This window comes from Ursus americanus, chromosome 2, assembly GCF_024610735.1.
Source record: "Ursus americanus isolate L20-20 chromosome 2, mUrsAme1.1.p, whole genome shotgun sequence".
NCBI classification, from domain to species: domain Eukaryota; kingdom Metazoa; phylum Chordata; class Mammalia; order Carnivora; family Ursidae; genus Ursus; species Ursus americanus.
In genome coordinates, this window is record NC_142128.1 from 41,159,310 (window position 1) to 41,175,240 (window position 15,931).

Genomic DNA, 15,931 nt, shown 5'->3' on the forward strand with positions numbered 1-15,931 from the left:
AAATAAATAAATCTTTTTTTTTTTAAGATTTTATTTATTTATTTAACAGAGATAGAGACAGCCAGTGAGAGAGGGAGCACAAGCAGGGGGAGTGGGAGAGGAAGAAGCAGGCTCATAGCGGAGGAGCCTGATGTGGGGCTCGATCCCATAACGCCGGGATCACGCCCTGAGCCGAAGGCAGGAGCTTAACCGCTGTGCCACCCAGGCGCCCCTCAAATAAATAAATCTTTTAAAAAAATACCACAAATTGGGTAGCTTAGAACAACAGAAATCTATTCGCATGGTCTGGAGGCTGTAAGTCCAAAATCAAGGAGTCAGTAAGTCCAAGGTCCCTCTGAAGCCTGCGGGGGAGTCATTCCTCACCTCTCCCTAGCTCCAGCCACCTGCTCGCTGTCTCCAGTGTTCTTTGTTTGTGGGGGCGTCGTTCCAGTCATGTCTCCACGTGGACCCCTCTTTGTCTTCATGTCGTCTTCCCTCTGTCTCTCTGTCCAAATTCCCTCATTTCATAAGGACATAGTCATATTGGATTAGGACCAACCCTAGTGACTTCATTTTAACTTGATCACCTCTGTCAAGACCCAGTTTCCAAGTAAGGTCATGTTCTGATGTGCCTTGGGGTTAGGACTGCAATTTATCCTTTTGGGGGGACATAATTCAACCTATAGCAAATGTTGAATTTTGTCAAATGCTTTCTCTGTATTGGGTGATATGATCATGTGATTTTTCTTCTTTAGCTGATTAATATGATGGATTGTAGTGATTGCTTTTTCAAATACTGAACTGGCTTTGTATTCCTGAAATAAACCCCACTTAGTCATGGTGTATAATTATTTTTATGTATTGCTAAATTCTATTGGTTAAGGATTTCTAATTTCTAAGACTTTGTTAAGGATTTTTGCAATTTTTTCCATGAAGGATATTGGTCTATTGTTTCTTTGTTTTGTACTGTCTTTGGTTTTAGTATTATGGTGATACTAGTTATCTAAAATGAATTGGGAAATGTTTCCTGTACCAGGAGGAGACTGTGTAGAACTGATGTTAATTTTTCTTTGATTGTTTGGTAGAATTCTCTAGCGAAACTATCTGGGCTTGGATATTTCTTTTTTGGAAGGCTTTTAATTATGAGTTCAATTTCTTTAATAGTTAAGGGGCTGTTCCAATGATCAATTTCAGATTGGGTGAGTTGTGACAATTGCGAGTCCTTGAGGAAGGGATTCGTCTTCCGAAGCTGTCTAACTTCGTGTCTGACGTTCGTGCTTGTAGTTACGTGTGTAGAATTGTTTGGTGTCTGCGGGGTCTGCAGTGACATCTGTTCTGTTTTGTTCCTGATATTGGTAATTTGTGTCTTCTCCTTTTCTTTTCATCCAGTCTCGCTAGATGTTTATTAATTTTGTTGATCCTTACAAAGAGGCAGTTCTTTGTTTCATTGATTTTCTCTATTGTTCTTCTGTCTTCAATTTCACTGATTTCAGCTTTTCTTAATTACTCACTTCTGTTTTCTTTGGGTTTCATTTGCTTTTCTTCTTCTGTTTCTCCTTTAGGGTCAAAGCGGAGGTCATTAATTTCTAAGCCTCCTTATTTCCTAGTATAGGCTTTTAATGCTATAAATTTCTCTTTAGGTGATGCTTTACCTATATAAAACACTTGATAGTGTTTTTCATTTTGTGTTGTGTTTTCATTTTCATTCAGTTCAAAATATTTTCTAGTTTTCCTTGTGATTTCTTTATTCTGTGGGTTATTTTGAAGTGTGTTACATAGTTTACAGATGTTTGGAGATGTCCACATATTTTCTGCTATTGATTTCTGATTTCATTCTCTGCGGCTAGACAGCATACCGCATATGACTTGAATTCTTTCGCATTTATGGAGACTTATTTCACAGCCCAGGATATAGCCTTCATGGTTTATGTTCTGTGGGTACTTGAAAAGATATATGTTCTGCTGTTGGGCACAGCAGCCTGTACATGTTGATTGGATTGCATTGGTTCATAGTATCCTTGAGTTCTTCCGCATCCTTACTGATTTTCTGTCTAGTTGTTCTGTTGGTTGTTGAGAGAGTGTTGTTGAAGTCTACATTTATAATTGTGGATTTGTGCATTTCTTCTTTCAATTTGATTAATTTTTGCATCACGTATTTTGCAGCTCTCGTTTGGTACACACTTAGGATTGCTGTGTTCTTGGTGGAATGATCTTTTATAATTATATAGTATCCCTCTCTGAGACTTTCTTAGTGATTTTACTTTGAGGTCTGTTTTATCTGATATTAATATAGCTATGTTTTCTTCCCTTTGATTAATGTTTGCATGACATATTTTTTCTTATTTTATTTTCCTATCTTTTTATTTTTTACTTTAAAATATATCATTATATTTGAAGCAAGCTTTTTGTAGACATGATACATTTGGGTCATGTTTTTTAATCCACACTGACAGTCTGTGTCTTTAAATTGGTATTTTTTTTTAGACCATTTACGTTTAATGTAATTATTGATATGTTAGGGCTCAAGTCTGCATTTTATTTTTTGTTTCCTGTTTTTTTTTTTATTTCTCTATTTTCCTATAGTTCACTTGGACATTTTTTTAATAATTCAATTTTGATTTATCTGTAGTATTTTTAAATCTTAAAACTGAAGGTGTTACCTTATTTATACTTAACTTCTCGTAGTCTATGCCTGTTGACTTTATTTATTTGAGTGAAGTGTAGAAATCTTACTTCCCTTTACTCTCCCTGCTTATAATGTAGTTGTCTTAAAAATGAACACTAAAAAAAGTGTTCATTTAGTACCATATATATGACAGCGTTAGAGTTTTGTTTCAACTGTCAAATATAATTCAGAAAACTCAAGGGAAGGAAAGCCTATTGTATTTACCCATATTTTTTCTTACCATGTCCTTTCTTATTTCCTGATGTTTCAAGGTTCCTTCTTTTATCATTTCCTCTTTGTTTAGAGAACTTCCTTTGGACTTTTTTTTTTTTTTTTTTTTTTTTTAGGGTAGGTCTGCTGGTGACAAATTCTTAGTTTTCCTTCATTTGAGAATGTCTTAATTTCCCCTTCATTCCTGAAGGATATTTTCACTAGGTATACAGATCTTTTCTTTTAGCACTTGAGAAATAGTGTGCCACTTTCTTCTGGCCTCCATGGTTTGTGATGAGAAATCCACTGTCATTCAAATAATTTTTCTTATGATGGTGTCATTTTTCTCTGTGCACTTTCAAGATTTTTTTCTTGGTCCTCGGTTTTCAGAAGTTTAATAATGATGTGTCTTGGCATGGATTTCTTTGAATTTATGCTGCTCTGGGTTCACACAGCTTTCTGAATGTGAAGGTTTTAAAAATCTTTCTGCTGTTCAGATTATATAATTCTAGTGTTCTCTCTTGTAGTCATTGGTTATTTCATGTCCCCTCAATTCTGTTGTTGAGGTTATCTACTTTTTAAAAATTTCACTTATTGTATTTTTCAATTCTAATTTCCCCATTTTTTATACCTTTTTTTTCCCTGAGACTCTCTATTTCTTTCCTGAGGGTTTTTATTTTTTCATTTGTTTTAAGAGTATTTGTAATTGTTTGGTGAAGTATTTTATCATGGCTGCTTTAAAATGTCTGTCAGGGGGTGTCTGGGCGGCTCAAGTTGGTTAAGCATCTGACTCTTGATTTCAGCTCAAGTTATGATCTCGGGGCTGTGAGATCGAGCCCTATCTGTCAGGCTCTGTGCTGGGTGTGGAGTGTGCTTGAGATTCTCTCTCCATCTCCTGCCTCTCACCCCCCTGAAATGAGATGAGATGAGATGAGATGAGATGAGATGAGATGAGATGAGATGAGATGGAATGAAATAAAATAAAAAAGGGGCACCTGGGTGGCTCAGTCAGTTGAGTGTCTGCCTTCGGTTCAGGTCATGATCCAGGGTCCTGGGATTGAGCACCACATCAGGCTCCCTGCTCAGAGGGAAGCCTGCTTCTCCCTCTGCCTGCTGCTCCCCCTGCTTGTGCTCTCTCTCTCTCTCTCTGTCAAGTAAATAAAATCTTTAATAAAATAAAATAATGAAATTCTAACATCTGTGTCATCTTGGTGTTGGTGGGTATTATCTTTTCTCATTCGGTTTGAGACTTTCCTGGTTCTTGGTAAAACAGGTGAGTTTAGGTTGAAACCTGGACATTTTCTTACTATGCTCTGAGACTCTAGCTTTTATGCAAACCTTCTGTTTCACTTGGCTTTCTCTGGCACTGCTCCAGCAGGGAAGCAGGGGCCACCTTGATACTGCCAGCTGAGGGTAGAAGTTCCGGTTCTCCTCACGGGGGAGAGGAGGCTGCCGTTGGATGGGGGGAGTTCTCGTTCCCCACGTGGTCTCCAGCGGTACTCTGGTGTCTGTGGCTTCGTCACCACTCGGGCAAGTCCTGACCCTCCAGCAACGCCCTGCTGGCACCACCTGTGGGAAACTTATTGCTGCCGCGTGGGTGTGGATGTCCAGGCTTCCCAGGTGGCCTTCATGGATGACAGGCAGCCACGGTCGCGGCGGCGGGGGGAGAGCTGGCTTCATTACTGGCTGCAGGGATCGATTCCCGGCTGCCGACTTGGCCTTCTGCAGCATCACTGGGCTGGGAGTTTTGGAGCGACTCATCGCAGCCCCATGAGGGTGGAAGTCTAGGCTCCCTGCTCGTCTTTGCTGGAATGCATGCACTTGGGGCGCGCGCGTGTGTGTGTGTGTGTGTGTGTGTGTTTAGCTGGGGTGGGTCAGTTATTGTTTAGAAGTTTTCTGGGGTGCCTGGCTGGCACAGTTGGTTGAGTGTCTGACTCTTGGTTTGGGCTCAGGTCATGATCTCAGGGTTGTGGGACCGAGTGCCACACTGGGCTCCACGCTCAATATGGAGTCTGCTTGGATTCTCTTCCTCCTTACTCTCCCTCCTCCATAAATAAATCTCTCTCTCTCTCTCTCTTTTTTTTTTTTTTTAAGTTTTCTGCATGTGAGACTGCCCCATTTCTAGTCCTTTGGCTGGAGAGAACAGGTTTTGTGGGGCTTTTTTTGGTCTGTCTGTTGGTGCTTGTGGGTTCTTCAATTCTAGGTCTAGGATATAGGAGGCAAGAAGATAACCCAGGGAATTCATCACCATGTTGTCCTTTGGTCCCAAGATCATAGTTGTCTTATGTTTGATTTATACTTAATACCCAGGTTTTTAGCAGAAGGAGTAGGAAAAGATCCATTTATATCATCTTCCCAGAGTAGAAGTTCTAAGAATGGTTTCTACATTTTTTAATGGTTAGGGGAAAATTTTTCAAAAGAATATTATTTTATGACACATGAAATTATATGAAATTCAAGTTCCAATGTCTACAAATAAAGTTTTATTGGAAAACAGCCTCCCCCATTTACAGACTGTTTCCACTGCTGAGCAGTAGTGGAGTTGAGCTGTACGGCAGACTGTGCTTGCAAAGCCTCAAGTGTGTGTTCTCACCCTGTACCAAAACGTTCTTTGGCCTCTGGATTGAGATCTAGAATGTTTTTTTAAAAACAAGCAAAAAGATTGGGGGCACCTGGGTGGCTCAGTCGTTAAGCATCTGCCTTCGGCTCAGGGCGTGATCCCAGCGTTCTGGGATCAAGCCCCACATCAGGCTCCTCCACTAGGAGCCTGCTTCTTCCTCTCCCACTCCCCCCACTTGTGTTCCCTCTCTCGCTGGCTGTCCCTCCCTCTGTCAAATAAATAAATAAAATCATAAAAAAAAAGAAAAGCAAAATAAAAAACTGGAAATCGATGAGAAAAGGAAACAAGCTGATAGAAGGTTGGGAATAGGCATCCTGTAGAGCTGGAGGCGTGAGAGCCTCAGGGCACGTCCTCAGGCCGAGAGCCGGCCCTCCCACCCGCTGGCCTCCGAGGGCTGGGCGAGTTCCGACCACCCTGGGGCTCAGGAGGCTTCTCTGCTCTCTGCCCCAAGTTGCTGGTTGTCAGAGCTTTGCTCACCTCGTGGGGCTGGCAGCCAAGGGGCCGGGCGTCGTGCTGCGGGCTTCTGGTCAAACTCCAGAATCCTGAGACGGTGGCTTTTGACAATTTTGTCAAGTGTTGTTATTGCTTTTTGGGGAGAGGATGTATCAATTGAAATATTTTGTAGTAGAATTGCTGTGGAGAAAAGAAAAGGTAAAATGGAAGGATCAGCTTTGGTGGGCAGCGTACGCACTCAGGAATAGCGCAGGTCCGTGCGGGGGAGGAAGTACCGAGAAGGGAAGGATATGAGTTTTCAGGTTGAAAGCAGCCGACAAGGCCCCAAGATAATAAATGGGAAAATGAAAACCTACACTGAGACATAGCATGGAAATATTTTAGAACATTGGGTACAGCCTCAGAGAGAGAATCTCCATTAATAGGTACGGGATGGGGGAGTATCATTGAATTTTGCACAACATCACGTCCAAACTCAAATCTGTTCTTAAATTACTCTAGAATAAAGGTAAAATTAGCACTTGTTCAGAAAGGTAGGGTCTCAAAGAATGTATGCCCCACATACTTGTTCTCAAAAAGCTACGGAGGGATGTGCTCCATGAACCAGTAAGCCCCAAAGGAAGGGGTCTGGGAGCCGAAGGGGGCCCAGCGGCCTCCCCGCGGCCGGCAAAGCGAGGAGCGCTCTAGCAGCCTCCAGTCCCGGGAGGAGCAGGACGGGCAAGACGCCAGGGTGACGTCTGCATGGAGAAAAGTGAACGGACCTGGGAGGTGCTGCTCGAGATGGCAGGAAACCCAAGTGCGTGGAAGAAGAAAAAAGCAGTCGGGTCCTGGAGAAGGTCGTGTAAGAATAAAAATAATCATAAGCACAACTTTATAAATATTAACACTTTCTTATTTTCATGACATGTAATGACTGGGTGGCAGCTGGCTTTTCCGTAGTCACGTCGAAGTGGGAGCGCTGGAAAGTTTGGCGTGGACGCGCCACCAGATCTAACCAATTCACATAAAAAATCAACCCTATTGAAGCACTAAGTACGTAACATACATAAGTACATTAATTGAAGTATTCTTTACACGGAGTAAAATGAATCCACCGTGACAGACGGACGCGTGGTCACCAGCCACACACGGAGCGTTTCAGCCGCGCAGAAGGCTGTTGGCGGCCCGTCAGGCGCTCCCCCTCCGTGGCCCCAGGTGCGGTCTGGTGGCGTTCTGCCCTGGGGATGTGCACCGTGTACCCCACGCCCGTCCCCCTGGATTCAGAGCCACCGGAAGAACGGAGTCGGGGCCGAGCAGAAGCAGGAAGACCTGGGTCCCCGACCGAAGGTCCCCGCGCCTGCGGTGTCAGCCCACGTCTGCGGGTTTGCCTCCTCGCTTCACGCAGGTCTGTGTTCCGCTGTCAGCCCCGCCCCCGGGGCCCCTGGTCCCCTCCGTGCCGTGTTTCTTCGTCGCCCTGTGGCCACCGACGTTGCGCGTCTCTGTTGCACACTCGCTGCTGCACCTACGAGACCGTGCGCTTTGCGGTGTCTGGAACACGCCGTCTCAGCCTTTGTGGAGCGCCCAATGGGGGCTCCCTGAGGACAAGTGAGGCCTGTGCCTGTCGTTTCTGTCAGTCTGCACGCGCCTTACTTGGGGGGCAGGGAGAGGCTGAGGGTTGCTGCTGTGATACTAAATTTCCACCGGGTTGTGGCCCTCGGGCGGCCCCACGTGCAGGCCCCGCGTGCAGACGGGGGCTTCGAGGTGAGCAGAGCCGGTCCAGTCCGCGGTGGTGTGGGGGCTTGGAGGCTGCACCCCGGCCCAGGCTCTCTCTGGCTGTGTTGGGACTGGATGGACACCCGTCCACCCCAGAGCCTTCTGGCCGCGGACCTCTGTGTCCTGGGTCTGCTCTTGCACACCGCAGACTCACCAGCGTCTCCGGAGCAGGCGGCCTCTCAGAACGCTTGACCGGCTGGCAGAAAGGCCCAGAACACAGTAAGGAGACCGCTGCTGCTGTGGGGAGGCCCGGGCATGAGCGTCACTGGCGCTCTCAGCAGTAGAACTAATTGAAGTGGGTGTGGCCGCGGGCGAGGTGGTGTCCTGAGCTCGGAAGCTTCCAGTCGGCACCTCGTGCTAGGAGCGCACCCCGAGCGCTGAGTCTTGTTCGGGCTGATGGGCCTCCTGTGCTGGTTGGATGATAATTATGTGGATTTTCTTCTGAAACTTAATTTCACAAACTGTCAAAATGGGATGGTTATATTTATCTCTTAAATCATTAGGGAATAATAATTAGACCAAAAATGGTTTTAAATGTTTCTGTATTAATAATTTTTAGCTTGAAATCACGGCTGCTAACTGGTTCTTGGGTTGGTATTTGGAACGGTCTTGGGGGACTCTTCCGTGCTCGGCTGCAGGCGACGGGGGCAGAGCGGGTGGGCACGGAGGCTGATTTGGGGCTCGCTGGGGAGCAGCGGTGGTTAGCGTGCGTGAGGCCTCCCTCTGCAGCCCTGGTCCGACCGCTGTGCTGCGCCAACGTGTTTAGCGACAGCAGTGGGTGTACTTGGGCCAGGCTCCCGTCCTGCCTGGGTGACGAGCCCAACCTGAAGGGGGCTGTCAGCTCTAGGACTAGGACTGACCGCAGGACCTGCTTCCACGGACTCAGCGCCTATGGCCCTGGACAGGTGCTAGCCCGCCAAGTCCGCCCAGCCCTTCGGGTGGGATTCGTGCTGTAGGAGAGGACATCTGGCTCAGAGGATGAAGAGTCTGCCCCAGGTCATTTCTCGTCCCTCCCTGCTGCCTGTGTCCGGAGAGCCTAGCGGGCACCAGCCGGAGGTCAGGGCCATGGGGCTCCTCAGCGATCAAGGTAATTGTCAGAAGACAGACATGACTTGTATTCTCGAGATGCTTGTATTCCCATGGAAGAGACACACGGTAAACCAGAAGATAAATAAGAAAATGCCAGATAGCAAGTACCAGACGGAATTAAGATAAAGGCAATGTGATGAGGGGGGGTCACTTCTTCAGACAACTCTTAGGGCGGCCCCTTCGTGAGAAGGGGCATCTCTGCTGAGATCTGGATGATAGGTCGGAGTCAACCCTATGAAGAGCAGGGGAAGAACATTCCAGAACATTCCAGATGGGGGGAGCTCCCACAGATGCCCCACCGTGTGGCACAGCAGCTGCAGGGGAGGGCAGGCACCGAGAACATCCGTGGAAGGAGGGTCAGATTATGGTGGCCTGGGTGAGTCCAAGTGGAGACTTTGGCTTTTATGTGCAAGCACAGTGGGAAGTTGAGAAGGTTTTAATCCGGGGAATAATAGGATCTGAGTTTGGTTCGTAAGACATCGTGTTGTCTGTGGGGTGGTGCTGTGGGGGCCTGCGGACATTCTGTGGCAGCAGGGAAGTGTCCAGATGCTGTTGCCGTGTGGGGGTGGGCGCTGGCTGGTGTGGGGGCTGGGCATGGGCGGAGAGAAGTACGAGAGCGCCTGGTGTTCAAGGAGTTGCTGGCTTGGTGGGCTGGCGGCTTTCATGCAGGGAGCTGGGGGGAGAGACGAGTGTGGCCTGAGCCCGTAGGTAGGTCATGAGGCCGTCCGCTCAGCTGGACAGAACGGCTGTGTGACAGACACGCTGCGTGGGTGCTTCTAGCTGTCCGCGGCGGGTGCCTGCACGCTCCGGGCCCATCCCAGAGACGGACTAGGGCTGGACACCTGGCTGTGAGGTCTGAGGCTTTTTACCGCTTTGGAGGCCGGGCATGTGGTGGATTCGCGGAGAGGGGAGCAGGTGTGGCGCGTCCACACGGAGAGAAGGAAAGTGTCTAGGGGTTTATGGTGGGACTGTGGTGCCGGCAGCGGTCGGTGGGTAGGTACGTGGGTTCCACCAGGTCTGGGGGTTTTCTGTCTAGGGCAGCGGAGAAGCCGGCACGGCTCGGGGGATGCCAAGGGGTTGTCGTGAGTGGCAGGGAAGCAGGCCTCTCTCTCCACCAGGCTGGCCTCCAGCATAACCATTGCCCCCCTTCCACTCTCTGTGAGAGGCCGGCGCACCTCCCGGGCCAAGCGGTCCTGGATGTCTGTGACTGCCAGTCCTGGGGGAGCCCCCGGCCGGCGGCTGCCCTCCTCACCTCCCTGTGTCTGGAAGCCCTTTCTTGGGTTGGCTCAGGATCCCGGCAAGAAAGGGGAAAGTGCGTGGGAGCCACTAGAGTCAGCTTAACCCTGGCTCAGGGCAGGTGCTGTCGGGCTGTCTCCGAATCTACTCGGACGATTCCACGTATGAATGAATGAACTAAGTGCTACCATCCCGGAGAGACGCCTTTTCTTTCTCTAGGTTTCGGAGAAAGCTTCTGGTCAAGGACTTGCCGAGCCACCAGCGAGATCCTGAGCTGTCCCTGTTCCCAGGCCGTGTCTCTGCAACCCCTGCTGTCCCTCCCCCAGCACCCTGGGGCTGGTGTTGACCCCTCCGTGGATCCTGTCCCCATTACAGAAACCCGCCCGACGAGCCTCTGCACCCGGCTGGGTCTGCGGGCTGCGACGTGAAGGAACAGTTTCACCACCCGTGTTTTCCTACCTCTGACGGCAGGGCCCGGGCCTGTGGAGGGCAGGGGTGCGGGGGTCGCGCGGTGGCCCAGGCGCCTCCAGGACTCTGGCGTCTGCTTTCCAGCTCGTACACAGCTTACTCCTAAGGCTCCTGGTGACCCTGTGCGACCGAGACGTGGAGGACAGCCTTCTGTGTGGTCCTGTGGGAATGAGGTACAGGGACGTGTAGCGAGAACACCAGGGCAAAGGCCACTGCAGACACGGTTCGGTCCCTGGCAAGTGGGGCAGGGATGGTACGGGGTGGGACGGAGCGTTCCAGAAGTCCTCCATCAGACCTGGGCTGTGAGGCTGGGACGCAAAGTGACTTAACCAGTCCGATCCCCTTTCTGCCCGGCGCGGGCCTGGGACGCTCCCCACACTCCCAGCGGAGTGACGGGAGATTTGGCCGGTGCTTAAACACGGGGCAGCGACGGGGGCTGAGACGTGTCCTGGGTCACAGAGAGTGCACCCCCGCATCACTCAGAGGCACAGCTCGCGATGGCCGGCTCAGAGTCCTCCCCCGGAAGGGCTCTGCCCACCTCTCTCCCCGGTCCCCGTGTGTCTCGTTTCCTCCCACTGTGCCCCTTCCCACCCTCTCGGCCCTGAGCCCCCAGCACCGTGATTTCTTGCTCTGCATGGCGATCACCAAGGGCACTTGTCCCCCTCTCTGCTGGGGCTGGGGCCTGGCCCTCCTGCTTGGGGTGACTCTCCTGCTGCATTCGGCCCCCTCTGTTCCCTGCCTTTCCGCCACAGCCTCCTTCCTAGCGCCACTCCTGCGGGGGTACCACCCGCAATGTCGGTGGCGGGGTTGGTGGCCAGCATCGTCCCTCAGACCCTCTTCTTCTGGGCCGTGAACGCCACCAAGGCGCGGGCTTTGGGGCCTTCTCACTGGCCTTCCTGGGGTGAACCTGGTGACGGGGGCCGGTCCCTGGCTGTGGTCTCCTCCTCCCGCCTCGGCCTCGGCCCCGTGTAGCAGGTCTGGAGCGCTAACCCACAGGCGGCATCTTCAGAGACAGACAGACGTGGGATGCGTCGCAGGCGGTGAGGCCCGTTGCCTTCGTGCCACCTACAGATGGTGCACCAGGACACGCGGGCGCTGCTTGGCCCTACCCACCCGACTCTGCCACAGAGTGCCAGCTGGGGGGTGACGGGGGGATTGCAGGCCGGCCTCGGACAGGTGCATGCCAGGCAGTGTTGGGGCGTTGGGGCGTGGCCCGTAGACAGAGCCGCTCCTTTCTTCTCCCTCCTTCGGGCTCTGGATTCTCTGCTGCTCTCAAGATCCCGCTGCTTACATGACTTCGCGCCCCAGGAAGGGGGAAGCTGCTCCTCGCAGCCCTGCCTCCCGGCCCTCTTGTTGAGGGCTGCTGTGACCACCCAGGTGGAACAGCGTCCTCTCCCTCCTCCCTCCCTCGGCCAGGTGCTGGGTGCTGGACAGGGTGGATGCCTGTGGTCATTCTCATCGACTTTAGCCGGTGGGCTACCCTCCCGGTGCAGGCCCTGCACAGCTTGCAGAGTGACGACTTCTGAGCCAACCCCCCTCTGACTCAGCCTATCATGCTGGAGAAAGGTGAGGCGTCCTCCACCCTTCTGAGACCTGATGGGCTTCAGCATGGCACCTGGGGGACAGCATAGGGGCAGCAGGGGGCAGCAGAGAGACAGCAGGGGCAGGAGGGGACAGCTGAGGGACCGCTGAGGGGCAGCAGGGGACAGCTGGGGGCAGCAGGGGGCAGCAGAGAGACAGCAGGAGGCAGCAGGGGCAGCAGGGGGCAGCAGAGGGCAGCAGGGGACAGCTGAGGGGCAGCAGGGGACAGCAGGGGACAGCTGAGGGGCATCAGGGAACAGCTGAGGGGCAGCAGGGGGCAGCAGAGGGCAGCAGGGGGCAGCAGAGGGCAGCAGGGGACAGCAGAGGGCAGCAGAGGCCTCAGGGTGCCTGTCCGGGTCTTTTTGCTCTCCCCATTTTTGGAGCTGCCCCTTGCGTATTTGTTTCACGCCTACGAGGGGCCGCAGGTGCTGCCCGAAGGCCGAGTTCTGTGGTACCGAGGGAGAGGGCAGGCGTCCCCCCACTTCTGCCAGAGCTGCTCAGCTTTCGTCTGTGTTATGTACATTGAATTTTGCTTGATTTCTCTGGGAAAGGGTTCCACTGTAGGAGAAAACTAGGATTTGGAAACCACTGATGGGGGTTAGCACTGGACGTGGGGGCCTCTGATGTGCTGTTTCTTTATATCCAGATGGCTGTTGGGGCCCCTGTTTTCACATCCTTGAGAGGAAGAGGCCTCTGCTCTGCTCTGTCAAGGTTGGGGCTTGGTGAGATGTGAGTGGGCGAGACAGTGCTCTGGAGGACCAGGAGAAGCACACCGGAAGTAAGATGGAAAGGCATCTCCACAACGTGCAGGGGCAAGCGGCGTGGGCCCCATGGGCGGGGGCACCCCAGAGGTCATCTTGGGCCCTGCTGTGCAGCGTGGGGGAGTGACCGGTTCCCGGCCGGGGCCCAGGAACTGCAGGCAGGCACCTGACTGCTTGGGCGCCGGAGAGCTGTGAGCAGAGGAGCCCAGTGCCCCGAACAGCAGCTCCCAGACAGATGGAGGGGCCGGAGTGCCCACCCCAGGTCGGGGGGTGCTCGGCTCTTGTGTGGACATTGAGGTGGCCCTGAGAGGTCAGGTGGGCCAATTTCCCCCTTTACGGAGGGGGACAACAAGGCTCAGAAAAGTGACAGGAACGTCCTCACGTTTCCTCAAAACAAAATGGCACAGCTGGGGACGGACCTAATGTCCGACTCTGTATGGCCAGTTTCATGCATTCAAGTGGCCCTGGATGGGGGGACCCGAGTGAGGGGAGGCCTCGGAGAACAGCACCCCCCCATGGAGGAACGGCTTGCTCAGTGGGCAAAGGCCTCTCTGCGCCGCAGCCTCCAGCCCTCCAGCGAATGCGCTCAGAGTTGAACGAGCAGAGTTTCGTGTCCTCAGAATTTCCCCCCTGGACGATGTGAAATCCCAGATCCCTGCAACAACTTTAGGCACAGCAGTAAGGCCTCCTTTGCTCTGCTCTTCCTCTGCCCTCCCCTCCCACCTCCGCAGCCCTTCCATCTGGGGTCAGCCCGCCCCCGGAGCCCGCCCTGACCGGCAGAGACTTGTCTGCCCGCCGCTGCCCCGCCACCCGCTGCTGCCCGCGCCCCCGCCCCGCCCGACCTCGGGCCACCCGGCTTTCCTTGCGGTGCTAAGCTTGGCAGACACTGAGTTCGTACTGGGTTCTCCATCGCACCCGCAAAGGGAAAATCACCGGGGCTTAGACCTCGGAGGTGACTGCCCTGTATCTAACTGTCCTCCCTCCCTCCCGCCCTGGGGGCTCCCGGGCAGGCCGCCTGGGCCCAAGCTGAGGTTATCGGGGGGAATGAGTGGATGGGCGGGGGGGTGGGGCTTTCCTTCCCACTGAGACTCTCGCTCTTCCAGTCACATCCTGATCCAGTCACACACCATCCTCATGCCCTTCTCTGTCCCGTTCTGTCTCCCTGTCCTCAAGCACGGTGCACTCTTGAGGCATTGGGGGTGAAAAGGCCACTGGTGCCCGCGATTGCTTCGACCCCCATTTGGCCTCGCCCCCAGCTCACCTCTCAGGAGAGAGAGGTCTCCACGTGTCACAGGTGCCCCAACTCCGCCCGTGCCACACCCGCGAAGCTTCTGTGAGGTCGAAGCCAGAGGCAGCCAGTGGGTCCTCCCCACATCTCTTCTGTGCACCCCTAGAGCACGAGACAAGTTGCCCTAAGCAATTCCGGAGGACAGAGGGGCCCACCGCTCAGTTTTCCTGGCATTCCAGAGCAGAATCAAGGAGCACGGTGGTGAAGAAGTGATGGCATGCGTCAGGACTTGGGGTGTCGCTCCCTGTGGCACCGAACTCCCCAGCCCCGCGTCGTCAGACCCGCTGCAGTGGGTTGGAAGCCGCTGCACACGCGCCCACCTGCTCCCTCGGCCCCCCACAAGCCTCAGGTGAGGTGTGGGCCGGCCACCTGAGCTCGTCGCAGCTCTCCTTGTCTTCCTAGTGGAGAGAACTGCATTGACTCAGGATGTTAGGGCCTCGAATCTCTTTTTGCGCTTTGTAGCGTCGTTATGACCCTCCACGGACGTCATTAAGGGGAGTGTTAAGTCTGACGGGAAAGGTGGAGGGTTTTCTTCTGGTCGGTGCTGCCGGCTCCCGGGAGCTGGGGCTTCCCTTCATGCCAGTGGATGCGGACCCCACTGTTCCTTCAATTGTACTGGGGGGCGCCTGGCTAGCCCCGTCACTAGTGTGTGTGACTCTGGATCTCGAGGTCGTGAGTTTGAGCCCACGTTGGGTGTGGAGAGTAGTTAAATAAATCTTAAAAAAAAATAATTTTATTAGAGCCAAACTATTTAAATAAGTTTATTTGTTTCATCCTTTGGTAGATGAGAAAAATACATTACAAAATACATTATACAGAGGACAGCTCACAGTACACATTACTAAAAACACAATCTACATTCCAGCCAGGGCTGCTGGTACGTTCAGAAAGCCACAGAGGCCTCGAGACCCAGATTTCAGCTCTATGGAGTGTCCCCCCCAGGGCCCCTCTGTATCTCAACCTCCGTGTGTCCAGCACCCGTCTCAGGTGGGCGTGGGCAGTCGGGGCAGCACTGGGCGGGGCTGGCAGCCTCTCCCTGCGCCGGAAGCAGCGACACTTAGAATCCCGAAGGAAACGGGTGAACGGCCAGGGTCTCCGACAAAGCATGACCGAGTGCTGGCGGCCTGCAGATACGCAGCCCACGGTCCTGAGTCTGCCCCCCCCCCCGCAACGCTAGCCTTCGCCAGTCTCGCCTGGCCCACCGCCCAGTCTGCAGGCAGATGGGTCCCAAGGGGCTGCCTCGGCCCCAGAGCAGGCTCGCTGGCCACAAGGCAAGCAGCACCTGGACCCTGCAGGTCCGCACAGCACCACACGGCCTCCCCACCCCTCTCCCCTGACCAGCAGTTCCCAGAGCCGGGGTGAGGCCCCGAGTGCCCAAAACAAGCCCCTGGAAGCTAACCTTTCTGGAAGGACCCACCTTAGGCGAGCGGCTTCGAAGAACCCGGAATTCTCCGAGCCGGACAACTTGCTCCGGAGCTCTGCCCCTCTTCCCGTGCAAGCCTGATGAAGCGAGAGGTCTGTGCAGTCACTCGGGGCCAGCCAGAGGCCTTTCGGAGGGAGGGGAGCCAGGGAGCCCCACATCCCCCACCCCTCCATTCATATAGAAGCAATTCTCTGAAGTGGCCTCTCCAGCCTCGTCCTTTGTTCTTAGAAATTTGGAAACATCTGTGACTGGGTAAGAAAAGTCGTCCTAAGCATCGAGGGCATCATTCCAGCCTGCTCCGTTGCGGTTTAGCGGGCCAGGCTCTGCATTCCGAGGGGACAAGTGCTGGTCGCTCCGGGGGCCTCCGGGAGAAACCTGGGGGCGAGCCAGGCGAGCTTCCGCCGCA

General features: G+C 53.0%; 1 long non-coding RNA gene across 2 annotated transcripts; it reads left to right on the forward strand.

Moving 5' to 3' along the window:
* Window positions 1-7: 7 nt before the first annotated feature.
* LOC123783529 (uncharacterized) lies at window positions 8-15,930 on the forward strand. 2 transcript variants are annotated; one of them, XR_006777229.2, is made up of 4 exons: window positions 15-11,512; window positions 11,889-12,038; window positions 12,700-12,831; window positions 14,209-15,930. It is a non-coding gene; the product is annotated as an uncharacterized LOC123783529 (long non-coding RNA). The 2 variants fall into 2 exon arrangements; XR_015721382.1 differs by having other exon boundaries at window positions 8-11,512; window positions 12,700-15,930.
* Window position 15,931: the final 1 nt, after the last annotated feature.